Source organism: Megascapheus bottae, chromosome 19 (genome assembly GCF_031878675.1).
Source record: "Megascapheus bottae isolate mThoBot1 chromosome 19, mThoBot2.hap1, whole genome shotgun sequence".
Lineage (NCBI taxonomy): Eukaryota > Metazoa > Chordata > Mammalia > Rodentia > Geomyidae > Megascapheus > Megascapheus bottae.
In genome coordinates, this window is record NC_143527.1 from 15,121,073 (window position 1) to 15,140,414 (window position 19,342).

Here is a 19,342-nt window from a genome sequence, read left to right on the forward strand (position 1 = left end):
AACAAAGAATAGGGATGTATTTAATGAGAGAAAAGGGCCATGAATTAGAGGGTGTTATGGTGACTGAGTTAAAAAGAGAAACTAAAATATTAATGCTTTTAATAAATATGATTTAAAAAAACAAAGCAGAAAAAGAAAGACATGAATAAAAACCAGGAAATGTGAGAAACTGTTACTTCCCACATGACTTGTAAGGTTAAGAGTAAAGCCTGGCTTCATAAGGTGATAACGTGACATCCAGAGAGCAATGAATGTGAACAGATGCTTTCCAGGATAAATCCTGTCAAAGGAAGTGAAATCCACAGGGAATTTACAACATTTTCCTAGAGAAAGAATTCACAACCCATCTTGGAATAGTGAGGTCAGTATTTAATAAGCCCTATTCAGGCACCAGTTTCCAAGTTTAGAATCAGCTTCTTTTATTTGAATGTGATTTAACTTAACTTTAATGTGGACAGATGTCCAAGAAAGCCTTAAGCATAAAACTTACAGAAGAAAGTACACAAGAGCCAAGGGTTAAGGTTTATGCCTATAATCCTAGCTACTCAGGAGGCTGATATCTGAGGATCAAGGTTCAAAGCCAGCCTCCAGCACAAAAGATATTGAGATTCTTATCTCCAATTAATCTCTAGAAAATAGGAAGTGGGGCTGTGGCTCCAGGGTTAGGACAGTAGCCTTGAACTGAAGAACTCAGGGACAGCCTCCAGGCCCAGAGTTCAAGCCCCATGACTCACCAAAAAAAAGTACACAAGAAAGGTAATGAGACTTGAAGGAACGGTAGTAAGAAATATAAGTGGAGCATAATATATGTGTGTGTGTCTGCATACATATATATACACATAAATATACATATACACAAAAATACTCTGAAGAGCATAAATATACAAGATATTGAGATATTTTTAAGTGTATAGAAGCTATAATTTGATTGTAACAATTACAAATTCAATAATTATCTGAGAAGATATAGGGAAAGAGCTTTCTAAAATTCAATAGGGCAATATTCATTAGGAATTGAGAAAAGGTTAATAAAATAAAGATTTACCATGAAACTTCCAACTGCTAATATGACAAGTAAAGTAAAAAGCACAGGAAAAATGAGAAGATAGAACAGGAACAGCCACAATAGCAAAGATATCTTCGTTCATCCTAATAAAATTTTTGCAGATCTGGAAGAAATTGTAAATTTGAGACTCCTGTGTAGTATTCCACATAGTACATGAAAAAGAATTACATCAATATATATCATGATAAAATATTAGATCTTGATGAAGGATGGATCCGGTGCAAATGTTTCCAGAGTGAGGAAACAGCTCACATAAACTATGATCAGGGGTAAGAATGTATGCTTTAGCTGACAGATTCCTGACCAGGTGCTTGTTGTTGTTCTTTCTGTTTGTTTCATTTTTAGTTTTTAGTGCTGGTCCTAAGGCTTGCACTCAAGATCTAGGGGCCATCATCCCTAATGTTTCTTAAGGAGCCACAGCTCCATTTCAGCTTTTTTTTTGTGGTTAGCTAGTGATAATAGTCTCAGGTGAGAGCCAGAGGCTCTCAAAGTCCCCAAAAGTTATAAAGTTAGAAAACAATGCAACAAGCTCATTGTCGTTGCACACAAACACACACACACACACACACACACACACACACACACACAAAACTAATGTGATGGCTGAACTCTGAAAACTTCATTGTGTTTTATATGCCCTTTAATTCAAACAGACTCTTCAAAACACTACTACAGTTTTCATAAATTAAAAAAATTAAAGAATGGTATAAGCTTTTATATTTTGCAGTGTTTTACTTTTTTTTTTTTTTGTGGATCATGGGGCTTGAATTCTGGGCGTAGGCATTGTCTCTCAGCTCTTCAGAATAAGGCTACCACCCTACCCCTGGAGCTACAGCCCCACTTCCCATTTTCTAGTGATTAACTGAAGATAAGAGTCTCAAGGTCTTTAGTGCCTAGGTTAAGATCTCAGCTTCCCGAGTAACTAGGATTACAAGCATGAGTCACTGCACCCGGCAAGCAGTACTGAGACTTTATTTGTTTATTTTTGCCAGTCCTGGGGCTTGAACTCAGGGTTTGAGCACTGTCCTTGGGCTTTCTCAAGGCTAGCATGCTCTACCAAATGAGCCACAGCACTACTTCCAGCTTTGTCTATGTATGTGGTACTGAGGAATCAAACCCAGGTCGTCAGGCATGCTAGGCAAGCAATCTACCAGCAGGCCAAACTGCCAGCTGTTGCTCACACTTTTAATCTCAGCAGTTTAGGAGGCAGAGGTAAGAGATTCACTATAGGTTACTTCCTGAAAAAAAAAAAAGGAAAACAAGAAGGAAAGGTAGGAGGAGAGGAGAGGGAAAGGAAAAGGAAGAAAGGTCAGAGGCATGAAAATAGAATCATCTCAGGGCTAAACTGTGAAACTGATGTGTAAGAGACATCAACAAGGGTAAGTACCAGAGAAAGAGGAAAGGGCTGGGAGCAGTAGAGTAGTGGAGTGCTTGCCTAGCATGCATGAAGACCTGGGTTCGATTCCTTGGTACCACATACATAGAAAAAATGCTAGAAGTGGTGCTGTGGCTCAAATGGTAGAGCTCTAGCCTTGAGAAAACCCAAGGACAAAGCTCAGGCCCTGAGCTCAAGCCCAGGACTGGCAAAAAACAAAAACAAACAAACAAACAAACAAACACACACACACAAGACTAAAAGTGATCAAGTCTGTTAGGTTTTAGGGAAGGAGAACTGGACTAACAAAGGGCTATTGATTTTTGGTTCTGTCTGTTGTTGTTTAGCTTTTTAAAATGTGCACCTAATGCATGATGAATTTAAGGTAATTATTAATATAAACACAAAAAATTGTTATTTTGGAGTGGTAGAAATATAGTGGTGTGAGGAAGATTTCAGACTCAAAATCAAGGACTTGATTGCTCAGTATTATCATCCTACAACTTTTTGGACTTTTTCCAGTCATGCAGCAGGCTCACTAAAACAGGCTAGTACTCTCTACGAAAAATGAGGTCCATAATTCCTTTTCCAAATCGAATATAAAATATCCAGTGTCTACAGACAATCAAATAATTTTTTGGAAAAGAAGATAAACATCTAATGTTGCACATTACTTGTTAAGCACTTGGATACTTAATATCATCATTTCTTTAAATTTTTCATCTTATTAGCTGGCAGCAGCACTTTGACCTAAGGCCTTTAAATTTTATCAAAATTTTGCAAATAATGAGGCTCAATAGTAGTACTAAAATATGTACTTTTAATTGCAAGTATGTAAACTTATTATTGGGATAATAAATTAATTTTAACAGTTTGTGTAATCTAGTTACATAAAACAGATGATCTTATTTAAGTTTTTTATATATATACTTGGAAAAGTATGGCACACTGCCATAATTTACAAACATACATACATGCATATACACATACATGTGAGAAATTATACATTTATTAATACTTTTTAACCATTTTGAATCTATTATATGGCAAATGTCTACACATTCTCCATAAAGATATTATTTATACTGACAATGATTCTATGAATTAAGTATTTTTAAAATTGTGTTCATGTACATACAACTGGAAACAAAGTGCTTGAATAATCTAAAGACACATAGCCAATAATTGATAGAGGCAGATTATGAAGGTGCCATCAGTCCAATCCTGACTTAAAATTATTTAATATTGTCTTCCAAAGTAATGTTAAGAGGTTGAGAATCTAATTTATTTAATGATTATTTATTCAAAGTATGTCCTAGGGATTAACAAAATATTCAAATCATAGTTCACTAACTTCTTACCATCAAAATGAAAGGAATGCAATATGAATGTTGAACCTTAGACCAAGAGGTAAAACCCCTTTGAATTCCAGTAAAAGTTCTGTCATGGCTTTACTGAGTTACCTCTTGTAAGTTTTACAAATGACCTCAATCTTAATATACATATTGCAAGAGGGAGAATAATTGTGCTTAGTATGGCTACCAAATGATTGTAAATTGATGGGCAGTCAATTATACTAATGATTATATGAGTAATAGTTAGTGACAGGCAATAATTTTCCTTGCTCATATTTCATGATTTCCAGTGATTGCATAAATGATTCCCACACACCCAATGCCTTCCTGTCAATGACTAGTAGCAATTAATTAATAGAATCAATTATATACTCTGTGCACCAGGAGGTGGGCCCCTCAATAGATATTATTCATCTTTGGAAGTAATTTTTTATCATTTTGATTCATCTTTATCAGTGGGAGCTAAGTTTATGAACATCTTTTATGCTATCTCATCTATTTCAGGCAAGTACCAGCAAATTGCAAGGACTCCACTGACCAAATGTTTCATTCTTCTTTTGCAGACGATATAGCTAGATACCTCAGATTATAGTCTTTGAGGAAGTAAATGAAAGCACTCATCCATTTTCTTTTCTTAGTGGTAATTCTTATTTCCTACATGAGACCTACTCCACCACTACCTAGAATATCAAATTTCATTTCCATTTCCTTACAGAACACATTAAAGTAGTCTGCACATATGAGAACAGTCTTTTAAAACAATCTCACTTTTAAGGTCAAGCCTGGTAATGATTTTTATTGGAAGTACTTAACACATAGCCTTTGATTTTGAAAAAGAATCAATTCTAGTAGCTATGAGTTAACTTTTGGACCTTTTATTACTTGTGAGGGAGAAATTAATTCTTTTCTTATCTTAAATAAAAATTAATATCACTTTAAAAATTCAGATTAGGTAAAAGGAAGAATCACAAATTTAGCATCCTCAAAGCCTCCTCTATTTCTTTGATTGTCATAATCTGATTTATTTTCAAAAAACCAAAAATGTTAGTAGTGGACAATGATGACATTTACTAATTTAAATGATAGGATCTGCTTGTTCCTATTCCATCTGACTGAGATATTATTTTCCAGTTCTGAGATGGAGAATCATCTTCTTGTGGTCCTCATTAATTCATTACTTAGTCTTTTTTTCTAGATGCACAGAAGCAGTTGGTGAGAAAATAAAATAAAAATAAATCTAAAACCAGTTGCTTTGTTTCTGAAAAAGTACAGATCATAAGCTTCTATATTTAACTTGACATATATCACTGCACACTGACATTTTGTCTTTACTTTCTCTAGAGTAATCTTCAGGTAAAGACAAACCCATTTCAGGTCTTCTCCAAACATATTTAATTATTTCACTAAGAAGTCTTTAAAATGGTTTTATATGGGTAACTTGCCACAGAAATGAATCCTTAGGCGCCATTTGAAATCAGGTCCTGTGACAGCTAAGAATTCCTTGGTTGGAACAAAGAAGGAATCTAAACATCCTTAAACAAAATAGATATTGATTTGAGACTGTCTGATATTTCTTTCCATTACTCTTAGTTATTTGAGTCTTACATGAAGCAGCTTAGAGAATGAATTTTCTAGTTCTCATAACATTAAAGAATGTCCATGAATGTATTTGCATTGTATTTTCTGCCTGTCCCATTAGTCAAATTCCTTCTACCTCTTACCTAATTCAGACTTATTTTGTCAACTGCCCAGAACACAACTATAGACAACAGTACACCAAACCTACAGAGTCACATTGTAGGCTCACAACAAATTCTGGTGAGGATGTAAAATGGAGATGGGTGTTAGGAATATAAGTTGAGTCCTTGTTTATTGGGGAACTATTCAAAAGAACCAAGTTGTGAAATTAACCTACAGTCCCATTAACGTGTTAATAGATAAAGACAATGAAGTACATATTGAATGAAATTTTAATCAGCCCTAAAGAATTTGCAAGAAAATGTGCAAAACTGGAGTTCATCTCATTTTGGCAAGTAGGTCATACTCAGAAATACAAATGCTCCATGTTTCTTTCATATGTAGAATCTAGATGCTTTTAAAGATAGGAAATTAGAAGGTCTAACTGATGGGAAAAGAGACCATTTGAAGGAAGGAGGAGGCAAAGAGAGTGCAATGTGGAGATGAATATTATCCAAGTACATTGTATACATGTATGAAAGTATCATAAGGAAAGGTATTTATTTTGCACAACTAATAGTATAAGCTAATAGAAATAGCAAAAGTGAAAAGAAAATAGGAAAGAAGGAAAAAAGCAAGACCATACACAATATTCAGAACATGGTCTAACTTATTTGTTTACTGAGCCAGTAATTATTCAACATTTCGACTGTGAAATAAAAGAAACATTGAGATGCAACATTGAATGCCACTTTCTTAATACCCATTCTTCTGTGAAAGAGTTCTCGAGTATATGTCTCTGTTCATATCTTTTTATTACAGATCACAGAACCTTCAGGAACAGGATGGAGACTATAGGAATGTTGAAAAAGAAAGAGGCTCCCATAGATTGTTTTGGAGAAAGACATAGAAGGACTTGATGCTTTACTGCATTTTATGTATAAAGTTGAAAATGTCAATGAGAATGACTCAGGATTCAGATATACGTAACTCAGTACTTGTTGAATGAAAAACAAGGAAAATACTCAATGAACCTGGCTCACCCCCATAATCCTAGGAGCTACTTAGAAGGCTGACATCTGAGGACTGAGCTTCAAATCCAGCCCAGACAGCCAAATTCATGAGACTCCAATTAACCACCAAAAAAGCGGGAAGTGGAGCTAAGCCTCAATGGTAGAACATTAGCCTCGAATAAAAAGCTTAAGGACAGTATGTAAGCCCCGGTACTCTAGGGATTCCTTGTATTAAGGACAGTGCATGACCTCCTCCTCAATGTTTCTTTCCTTGTTTAGTATGCAAGACAATTGATACTGCATTCTTTTCCAGCTGGTGATTCTTGTGAATCTCAGACTTTCTTGTTGCATAGTTCTTAATCTATTCATTCTGCTTACCTCTTACCTGAAAATGGCAATGACCCTTGGATTCCTAGCCAGAAATGACACTTCACCCTTTTCTGATCCTTTCCATAAGGAACTGCTGCCACCTACCACTCCCTTTCTTTAACAACTTGGGTTAAGTGAATGCTGCGAATGACTGTTTTCTGTCTAGTATAGGAATGCATCTCTCCTGACACTAGTTCAGAAAAACCACATCCATGAGTCCCATGCATCTGTCTCAGAGATACCAAAAAAAAACACATCTCGAGTTCTTTTTTAAGTCTCATTTATACACAGTGAGAATGTCATCTGGAATATGTAGTTCCTTCTGTGTCCCATTTTTATGTCTCCTAGTAAAAATAAAGTGAGCTACATTTAAACTGATATTAGAAAATAGACACATCACCACATTTTTCTGTTCCTTCGTCAAATTCTTAGAGCTCAACCTTCACAATTCGAAGAAAAAGTGGAGTAACTAAAAACATCACTTCATTCCTGCAGTGCAGAAATCCTGAATCAGAAAATCAGAATCAAATTCCCACTGTGAAGGCCTCACTAACACTATTCGCAGAATCACAGGCACACCAGATAGACCGGCAATTTGATCACCTGTTAAGGTAGTATTTTACATGCTTTAAAAGTAACATTTTGAAACTATTCCCTTGTCTTATTTAAAAGTGAGGATCTTGGTTCCAGAAAGAAAAGAGCAAGAAGTTGATGGAGTGATCCTCTACTGTGTGATAAGATTAAGATACTGAATTCTTGAACAAACTTCTACACCCATTCTTCTATATAATAAACTCTAGTGGTTATGTAAAGATTAGTACCCAAATGTTAAGTAGACCTCATATGCATAGAAATGTATGTGGGATCTTCTTAATTTGTGTGCCTGCTACTTAGTAAATCACATTTACTGTCTTATCTGATATATACTCTAATGTTTATTTTAGCAAAAGAATAATATCCTGCAAATAAAAGATACTCTAAAGCACTTAATAAGATGACTGAACAGAAAGCGTATTTTTCTCTCTACAGGTTTTCAATCGTTTGCTGTCATGGTAGGAATTATGTAACAGCATCAATTCTATATTGCAGGATTTTATCTATCTTCAAATTCCTTGGTGATAGATGGTTAATGAAGAAGAGTTTAAGAAACACAAAGTACTGCTGGGCATGGGCACTGTGGCTCTCGCCTGTAATCCTAGCTACTCAGGAGACTGAATCTGAGGATCCTGGTTCAAAGCCAGCCCGGGAACTAAACATTGTGAGACTCTTATCTCCAATTAGTCACTAGAAATGGGAAGTGGGGCAGTGGCTCCAAGGGTAGGGCAGTAGCCTCAAGCTGAAGAGCTCAAGGATAGTGCCCAGGTCCAGAGTTCAAGCCCCATGACCTACCCCCCCCCCAAAAAAAGGTAAAATACTGCAAAATATAAAGGCTTGCACCATTCTTTAATTTTTCAATTTATGAAAATTGTAGTAATGTTTTGAAGAGTCTTTTTGAACTAATTAAAGGGCATTTAAAACACAATGAAGCTTTCAGAGAGTTGAGCCATCACGTTAGTTTGGCCTCGCAAGACTGGGTTTTGCAAAACTAACAATAGATAGAGGAGTAAATGATTCTAACTGTAGCTGAATTTCTTTTATAAATTCTTCCTCTTCTCATGGAAAATAGATTATAACACTGTTCAAAACAAGCATTCTCTTAACTCTCAAAAATCTATTCAGTATGCTGAGGAGCTGGTGGCTTAGATCTATAATTCTATCTACTCAAGAGGCTGAGTTTGAGAATCTTAGTTCAGAGCTTGCCCCACAGGCAAATCCCTAAGAATCATACTGATAAATAATCAGTGGGGAAAAAGCCAGAAATTCAGGTGTGTGGCTCAGGTGGCAGAACACACATGAAAAAAGCCAAGTGAGGGCATAAGGGCCTGAGTTCAAACCCCAGCACTGAAAACAAAAGTCCATTTAGTATGATAGAAAAAGAGGGTTATTTTTCCTGGTCAATATTTTGATGAGTTACTTACAGCTCATTTATTCTACTGATTACCAAAATCTTGTCGGAGTCCATTATCAAATATATAACTATGTAGCGTTTCTAATATCAGAAAAAAATCAATTATTTTCCTGGCATCCAGGCTTTCTTGCACAACTAGACAAAAGCAACCTAATGCTTCCACATTCATGAACAAAATTCCTCAAGGGATGATAGAGACTCTAAATATTATAGTTCTTATAATAATTTACCATCTAAATACATTTAAAGTTATTAACCAGAGCCTTTAATATGTATATAAGAAAGTAATATCTAGCTAGTGTTTGATGGAAGGGATATAATCCTGCACAGAAAGATTCTCTTTTTTTTTGGGGGGGGGGACTTTTATGTATAACGAAATGGAGGCATGGTAAATATTCAGCTGGTTCTATATTAAATAAGGAAATGAGGGCTTTCTATGAAACCATTTTCTTTCTAAAAGCAGCAGAAGTGGCTATTTAACAAAGGCATATCTTGATGCAAACTGTCAAATTAGGCTTTAAGTAATTAATCTCTGAAACCAGCAGGCTTTCAATCTCAGAGCAGCCATCTCAAAGACAAGACTTACCATGTAATTACATGGGACATTACAATGTATTTATGAGGTCATTTGTTACAATGTACAGTAATTACAGAGTACTTACATAGCTATTTATGTCTCATAAAATGAAGTGAGACTAAATATTTTAATTGTGTTGAAGAAATAAGAAAAAATATTTGAGTTTCAAATGTCAGGTGTGATTATAGGTCAGCTTCACATAATTCATATTAACAGCTGGCTGCTCCCAGAAACCCAAGGGTTTTGCAGAGATGATCTGTTAGAAATGGAGATTCGAGACATTTTGACAAATGCTCTCTCCACGAATGAAGGAAATGGAATTGTTCTCTTCAATTTCAATCTTCAGGTAATGCAGAAGACAGCCATAGTATAATTTATAACATACACCATCTAGCCCTATCATAAATACCCAGGTGTCTGTAAGGTTGCTGGATTAAAAACAATATCATATACAATGTTTTCACAAAGAACATATTGTGCAAATAAACCAAACAGGTCCTTGACATTGTCCATGCCAACCTTTTGCTTGAAAACATGACATTTGCTCAAATTGTTAGAGCCTCTCTTTTGGAGACAAATCGGAACACATCCTCAGTTCGTAAATAAAATATTTCCCGTAAAAAAACTGCCAAGTTTTTTAATTTTCGCCAGGGTTGCTTCAACTAACATTCTGTGTGGGGCACATCACATCAAGGGTAAAAGGCCTACCTCATGGCCCAGTGCTCCTGGTTTTGGAGATCCAACCTGCCTGTCTCCTGGTTGGGAGGTTTGGCTACGGTTTGTGATGTAAAATAAGGCTACCTTGAACCCATGGATTGGCCTCACCACCCTCTCTGACCGCACCTACCTCCCCCTGTCCTGCCTACTTTTATGTTAATAGATTCCTGCTTCTTACTTTAGCCTCTAGTATCTTCCCATTAAACCAGTCTGCTGTGACATTCTCCCTGGCATGTCTGTGTCTTCCCTCTGGAGAAGGGAGGGCTGGGTGAAGGTGGCTAGCCGGCCCTATCCTTTCTCCATCTGGTCTTAGTTGGGGCGTGTTGTCTTTGCCCTTCCTGCTGGTCAGGAGGCAAAGAGTGCTAAAAACCCCGACGATTCTATACATGGAGACTTCATCCTTTTTCTTCTCTTCGCCTTTCCTCCCTCCCTCCCTACCTCCCTCCTTTCCTTCCTTCCTTCCTCCTTTCCTTCCTTCCCTTCCTTTCCTTCCTTCCCTTCCTTTCCCTTCCCTTCCTTCCCACCTGCCTGCCTGCCTTCCTACCTTCTTTCCTTCCTTGCCTTCTTTCCTTCCATTTTCTTACTTCCCTTGTCTTTCTTTCTTTCTTTCTTTCTTTCTTTCTTTCTTTCTTTCTTTCTTTCTTTCTTTCTGTACATGAGAACTGATACTACCTAATGAACCATGAAATACAAATAATATTACATACAGGTATTCTTTCTTTCCTTTTTCTTTTTTTTTTGCCAGTCCTGGGCTTGAGCTCAGGGCCTGAGCACTGTCCTTGGACTTTCTCAAGGCTAGAGCTCTACTACTTGAGCTTTAGCACCACTTCTGGCTTTTTTCTATGTATGTGGTGCCAAGGAATCGAACCCGGGCCTCTGTGCATGCTAGGCAAGCACTTTACCACTAGGCCAAACTCCTGGCCCTCCTTTTTCTTTTTTAAGGAGGAATAGTAGAAGATCTTATCCTAGCAACACAAATAGTTGAATTCCATCTGTACTCCAGTTTTCTTGAATTATTTTTTAGATAAAGTACCATATTTTTGCCAAGGGTGGTAGCATAGCTTTTTCTAAGGCTGGCCTCAGACTGCTTTTTTTATATAAGTCTATTGTGTAGTTGGGACTGTAGACATGAATCACCAGGCCCAATTGTGTGTGTGTGTGTGTGTGTGTGTGTGTGTGTGTATGTATTTTGAACGGATTATAAATTTTTCCCAAATTTTCATAGAAACTGCTAATTGCTAATCAATTAGACACATAACGATTATATGTGCTTCCTACTTAACTTCTACTATAAGCATGTGACTACAAGTTCAATGCCCAGAGTTTTCTTATTCTGGTTAACTTTCTTGTGTTTCAACAAAAAGAAGATAAACAATTATTTTTAGATATATTATTATTAAAATGTTCATACATGTGAAGTGTACTTGTCCTTTTCTTCATGTAAAGCTATGCCAAATGTTGTATCACTATCTGTCATGAAGCTATCCTAGCCACCAAATTGCTGCAAATATGCACATTTATTCATGCTTTTAAAAGCAGATCAGCGGGTTGGCAATGATAACAACCCCAGCCTCCTAGCAAAACCAGCGTTCTATCCAGGTGTAATGATAGTCACATTGCTGCAACAGTCGCTCCAGAATCTGCCAATTTCAGAAACTTCAAGATCTACTAAACTCTCTGAAGAATGTTACTTTTGGATAGGTACATAAAACTCTAAAATTCATGGAATCATTCCACAGCCAGTCAGATCAATTCTGAATAACTGTCCTGGTTGCATTTTTTTACATGAAGGTTTGATCTATCCTCCAATGAAGTTCAGAGAATGGACCAACAAAGCATGTTGGCCATAGAGTCTTAAGTTAAGTGGAATTGAAGTAGTAAGAAGTAGTGTAATCTGACCAAAATATGGGTAATTATCAATACTACAATCAGCATTTCAATCAGATATGCAATCATTATGCATCTAATTGATTAACAATTAGCTGCACCTGTAGTTGGCTAAAATTTTAATTACTGATTACAAAGTGTAGCTGATTACTCAAAATGGTATCTGCAGTAGCACCATTAGATTATAAAGAAAAGAATTAAATAATTCTAAAATGATAGGCAATTGAAGTTGAGGTGAAAGCCAATTCAATGAAATATTTCTTTAAATGTTTTTATTTTAAGCAATGTTAATGGATTTTACTTAATTGTTTTCCTTCCACCTGGACAAGAGCTCTCCAAGAATTATATGAATGCAACTAACTTGATATTTTCCTGGAAGATGTAGAAGTAATTCATAATATGCCATTGTATAGAAAAGAATAAGCATTAGGGAAAAGGCCTAGGCAACCATACATAAGACAGAGCTCCATTCTGTAATCTAGTAAATATTCACACTTCAGAAAAATATTTAAAAAAAGTCCTACTGGTCCTTTGTCCTGAATGGGCCAGATTAGATAACATCAAAATAGATTTGGTATAATTTTTTTTTTTAGAAAGAATCTTAACAAGTATTATAGGAGCATTTTTTTTGTTCAAGAAGAGAACGTCAAGTCAATTTTAATGAATATATCCTAAAAATAGATAAAAGTTGCCCCAAATCATTATGTAAACCGACATGTGATTGTTCTTCTACACGGAGGGAAGGTCTAGAGAAAAATACAATTGCATCTATGATCTGGAAGGGCTTATAATTTTTCCAACTTGGATAAAAGTTCTATTCAGTTTTTCTATAATTGCAGTATAATGTTTTAAGGATTGACAACCTCAGAAAAATTGTTTTGAGATACTAGCTACACAAGATTTTGACAATCTTTCGTGATAAATGGAATAATTTGTGCAAATGACTGTTTTCATTGTTTCCTTTTCAGCTTCTCCATTAATCTAGCTTCAAACTTGAGAATCATATAAAATACCAGTTAACTATCATATGGATAGTTATGATGGAACAAGTCAAGTGAAAATATTAGAGGATATGAGAAAATTGCAATCTTTATACATTACTGGTGGGGAATGTAACTTGCATTGTTTAGGAGCTATAAGAAACACTACTGAAATTCAGCTTTCATGAATGATTCTTGTATAATGAAGCAAAGAAAATTGTAGTCACAGACTACATACTCGGAGTAGTTTTTGGAAGGTGGAGAGAGAGAAGGTGGCCACTGGAGAACTCTTATATACAGTTAGTACATTTATAGGTATAATTGTTAATGGGCCTGGTGTGTCATTGACTCAAATCTTACTTCAAATCATGATACTTTCCTGGTCTCTGTTACTAACATGGTCATCGCTATGACAATTCAAGCCTGATATGAGGAGGGAAGAAAGAAATGACAAGATAGGAGAGATGATAGCATATATATATACATATATATATATATGTACACACACACGCACTTTGCACATTCCCCTGCTGCTGGAAAAACAGGCACCTGCCACAGCACCCAGCTATTTACTAAGATGGAGGCTCATGATCTATTTATGCCTATGATGGTCTCAAATTTTAAGTCCCAAATCTTTCCCTCCCAAGAAGCTAAGAATACAGAATTGATACACAGAATCAACCTTTAAAACAGCTTTTTTTTTTCTTCAGTTGTGGGGCTTGAACTCTGGGCCTGTGTGCTATTCTTGAGCTTTTCAGCTCAAGGCTACCACCCTACCTCTTGAGCCACAGAGCCATTTCCAGTGGTTAATTGGAGATAGGAGTCTCAGGGATTTTAGTACCTGGACTGGCTTTGAAACCCTATCTACAGATTTCAGCCTTCTGAGTAGCTAGGATTACAGGTGTGAGCCACCTTGCCTGGCTCTTTTTTTTCATATATTTTTATTATAATTAATAGAAGGGTTACATTATATTTGTCAGATAGAAGGTGCATTAATTCACATACATTCATACCCTTTCTCATGTCTTGGTCCCCATTTTCCTCCCCCCCACCCCCACCCCTCATCTTGTTTTCCCCCCTTCCCTATCCAATTTCAAATAACCAAATACAAATATATCAGATAACAAAGTGAGATACTGTAACAATATGAGATAACCAAGGGACAGCCAAACAGATGAGAGATAACATAGTACAGGAAGGACAACAATCACTCATTATATAGCTTTTGTTTCTATATCCTAGAGGTCCTTTCATTTAGCGTCATACTATATAGCCTTATGTATCTAGGTTTTGCTCTATTGCAAATCTCTGCTATGAGAGCCCAAGATTTCTACTGATTATGACAAACGAGTGAAACCACTGAGCCTATGTGGAAAGACTTGCCTGGCTCTTTAAAATACTTTTTTTTCTTTCTTTTCTTTTCTTTTTTTTTTTTTTTGTGGGTCATGGGCCTTGAACTTGGCCTGAGTGTTATCCCTGAGCTTTTAGGCTCAATGCTACCACCCTACCCTTGAGCCAAGCTCCATTTCCCATTTTCTAGAGGATAATTGGAGATAAAAGTCTCAGGTCCTTTTGTGCCAGGGCTAGCTGTGAATCTTGATCCTCAGGTCTCAGCCTCCTGAGTAGCTAGGATTACAGGCATGAGCCACCACACTTGGCTTAAAACACTTTTTAACAGGTGACATTATTATATTTGATACACGTATCACATTTAATGCCCTTTGCTCTGACTTTTCACTGGTCTCCTACTTAAAAAGTTCCCTCTGTTTCATACTCTGTCATTCATTGTTATTTAGGTACGTATGAACTTTAAGATTTCCACACATCTCAGTCGCTTTGTTATGGTTCAAAGGAGCAGTATAATAACGGGAGAAATAAAGCCCAGAAGCCATCTTTTGATATTCTACTTTTTACTTTTGATTTGAATCTATTATCTGTTGTTTTCACTTCCTAAATTAAATTTAGATGTCATGAAAACATCTTTAATAGAATATAGAGCAACAAACTTTTTCATTTATCATTTTAATTTAACTGAAGACTAAATTTTAGTTGTCAAAAACAGTGGAAAGAGAAGAGGAAAGAAATGAGGAAAAAAGAACAAAAGAATGATTTCTTTTTTGAATAAACCAGGGCATGCTTGTTTGAAGCCAAATAGTTGCTAAATTTTGTCACATCTTTCCAATGTTCTCATGTCAAAGTCAGTCTTCACGGTAACCATTAATGATCTTTAAACTCAGGGTTTATCAGATTCATGAGTTCTGGTTGAATGCTTCTTCCTTCATGATTCACATGAAATTTTGGAAGGTTCTCACAAAAGTCCCCATTTCTGAGTTGCCTGCAGGCCAGTTGTAAAAATATGCACCTTTGGGGCTGGGAGTATGGCCTAGTGGTAGAGTGCTTGCCTAGCATGCAGGAAGACCCGGGTTCAATTCCTCGGTACCATATACATAGAAAAAAAGCCAGAAGTGGTGCTGAGGCTCAAGTGGTAGAGCTCTAGTCTTGAGAAAGTCCAAGGACAGTGCTCAGGCCCTGAGCTCAAGCCCAGGACTGGCAAAAAAAAAAAAAATGCACCTTAAAGTAATAAACACAGTACTAATGGTTAGTCCATTACTATTTTTTTGTTGTTGTTGTTTTTGCCAGTCCTGGGCTTGGACTCAGGGCTTGAGCACTGTCCTTAGACTTTCTCAAGGCTAGAATTCCACCACTTGAGCCTCAGCACCACTTCTGGCTTTTTGCTATGTATATGGAGTACCGAGGAATCGAACCCGGGTCTTCATGCATGCTAGGTAAGCACTCTACCATTAGGCCAAACTCCTGGCCTCTCTTTTTACTATATTTTTAATAGCATGTCAGCTAAAGACCATGTTATACACCCATTGAACATTACAGGGAGAGAAAATGACCATGTGCTATCAGATAACTCTTTTTTCTCTTTTCTTTCTCTTTCATATTCTTTTTTCCCTCCTTTCTTCTTCTACTTCATTACATATTATGCATGCTAGCTATATGTATTGTATCACCTATATTATATACAATAAATATATGTAATTAAGTGGTGAGTCATTCCATATAGTCCTTTAAATTCTGTATGAAATGTTATTTGCTTAATTACAAGTCTCCTTTAGTCCTTCCTCAAGTTCAACAGCATGAGGCTAAGTATTACTGTATCTTAGATTTTAAAAGATTAAAGTACATTAACTAGACCTTCCTCAATCCCTGTTATTTTTAACTTAGGTCTTCTTATTGCAGTTCTTTTAGGGACATTTCTTGTTTCTTGGATTGGTTTTGAACAATTTTGTGTTTTCTTTACAAAATCTCAAATATGTTCAATTCTATCTTCTACCTTCTGCATTGTCTAACCTGCTGTCAAGACTGTCTACTTTGCTACTCCCTACTTTCTAGTTGGTCATTTTTGATTCCTTCAATTTCCTTAGTGAAGCTTTGTTTTAGGTCTTGTCTGGACTTCTTTACCTTCATTATCTGATTTTTCAGTGTTCTCTCTCCTATCCTTCCTGTAGCTGTGACTGTTTTTTGTTGGACTCTCTTTCCTTCTGGTGTAATTCATTCACCTTTCTGTTTGTGGATTTCATGAATTGCTTTATCAATCTTTGGTTAGCCTAATCATGCTCATGTATAGCCATGTGCAAGCCTTCAATCTTTTCATTTAGCATATTTACTGGCAGTGTTTTTAAAGCAATCCTTGAGAACTCTCCTCTAGGTCTTTCAGTGACTGCTTTATTGCCTGTTTATTTTGAGTGGGAGTTGGGGTTCCTTGACTTGCCATTTTCCTTGTGTTTCTATGATTTGTTCTGCCCATGTGGAAACAGAGAAAATCCAATACCACAATAGGATACAATTTTAAGGCAAGAAAGAACCATCCCAGGTCCCAGTATAGACTTTAGAGATTCAAATCATAAGTAGGTATATCTTATCTACCTCTCACTTTGAAAACAAAATCAAATCACAAACCAGTAGACATTAGGTTGGAAACAAACTTTACAATTAGAGGAGAAAGAAAGTGGAAGATAATGAGGGAGGAGTAACTCTGTTAAAAAAGAAATGTAGTCATTACCTTACTTATGGAAAAGTCACTTCTATGTACATTACTTGTACAATAGATTTTTTTAAAGAAATTATTGTGGAATTAAAACAGCAATAATGAATGTCTGTAGGCAAGTAAAGAGTTTTAGAAATAAAAGTACATTAACTGTTTTGTTGTTAACAACTTCAACACACAAGAACATTAAAAAAATATTTCTCTCAGTGATGAATGGTGTGGACAGATGTTCTTGTGCAGAAATCCCAATATTCTAAGTTTATATTATGCCTTCATATATTAAACTCCAAAAAGCTAAGGCAATTTTTATGTATTTCCTTCATTTTGCTATGGTTGCTTTTCAAATGTGAACAACAAGCCAAAATTGCTCTTTTTTTGGTGGGGAAGTGGGAATTATATAAGTCATTGATTTTTCTAAATATCAACTTCAGTCTTTCTTCAAGAACACTTCTTGTCACTCTGGGTTTGTCAGTTTGTTTTAACAAAGATATAATTTTAACGAAGGTAGAAAATAACACCTAAATATATTGTTCTTATTTATCAGAAGTCCTAATCCAGGTATGTGAGGTAGAGAGGGCAGACAGATGCTTCAATGAGTTACAGCCCAATAAACCCATCATAAAATGAAAAAGTCATCAGTCCAGAATGTACTCCTTATGTCACCTACTGAACATCAGAGCTTAGCAACACAGCATGCTGGGAAGTACTGGCAGATTTGTCTTGAGAGGATTACTAGGAGAGAGGATTTTATTGCATGTTGCTATTCCCAAAATAAGGTCAAAAGTCAATATTTCAGATGTATTAGAATTGTCTTGGAACAATTTCAAAAAATGAATGAGCAAACTTGTGAGTCAAATCATGTTACAGTAGGGACCATCAGTGCTAACTATAGTGACCCATGGATGGTTTTAATCGTTGTAACTGTGAATTGAAAAGTAATACTCTAAAGCAAAACAAAAATAAAATAAGAACGTACATGGTTGTGTGATATCCTTACAGGTTCCTTGAAAGGGTTATAGATAATGTTTATGAAAGCGTTACCTGTTATTGATGGTATATAAAAGAATTCCTCTCCCCAACCCATGATTTTACCAACTTCCCTGAAAATGCTAGCAAGGAGAAACAGAAGTCGTAAACAAAATATTTTAACTTTTAAAAGTAATTTTTATTTTTATTCAATGATTTTAAAATACATTTTAAAGTCTGAATTCTCTAGTTTACCCAGTTCATTGGGTTTTTAAGACGACTGCATATATACTGATAGGATTGTCTCTGTCAGCATGGTGGATTTGGGTGATGTACTGGAAAATCTGTATCTGGAAAATCAGATGCCAAAAGCATCTGTCAGTTTTTTTCACTGTCCCTACTTCCGCCAAGGAAAATTCTTGAATACTTAATGACAAGCTTTTGTCACCTTATTCATCACTTATCAAGAAAGCACATGACATCAGTTGGGCAGCAAAAAGTTACAAGACCAGAATTAAAATGGGACATGCTTAGAATATGCAATAAATGAACATTGTGTGCAGGATTCTGGGGGTGAGGCTTTAATGTGGATCAACATTTTAATCTTTTTTATTAGCTTATATTAGTTATAGAGGGGAAGATTTTTATGGTTACACCTCCACACACATTCTCATTTCAACAGCATTCCTCTATAATTCTCCATGCCTCTCCAATTTTTTTTAAATTTCTATACCTAGCAGAAAGGCCACTTAAAGAAGGAAAGACTAAAACTTGGGTGGTCATACAATATATTTCTGTTCATAGAGATCTTTTTACAGCTAAATCAGCACTTCTCCAAGAATATCAAAAATAATGTCATAGCAAATCAAAGTCATAGTGAATAATTAAAGCATCCAATTAAAAAAATTAAAGAATAATTTAGGTCTGGTATATGCAAATCACCAGATAAAATATATTAAATATTGAAAGCAAGTAACTATTGTTACTTTTTAGGTTCATTTAACAGTTGCGCTGTTTGGTTTTAATTTACACAGTGATGATTACAAACTATCATGTGATAAATATTTGAAAGTTAATTGACTTTCATAAGATTATAGAAGTTCAACATTCTAAGAATCCTTTAAAGTTTCCCATTCAATTACTCATTTAAAAAATATTCACAAATTTTGTTGTGTTTCAGGATTTTCTGAAGAGATGGTTCTGCAAAAGGAAGAGGTTATGCATGGCTATTTGTTGTCCATATAAATACATACATGTACTTACTATCAAATTATGAAATCATTCACCTCTCATGC

General features: G+C 35.8%; 1 protein-coding gene across 1 annotated transcript in view; it reads right to left on the reverse strand.

The window, feature by feature from the left end:
• Window positions 1-19,342, reverse strand: part of Dcc (DCC netrin 1 receptor) — a 934,207-nt gene that overhangs the window by 184,336 nt on the left and 730,529 nt on the right. The gene's annotated exons all lie outside the window — the stretch shown is intronic.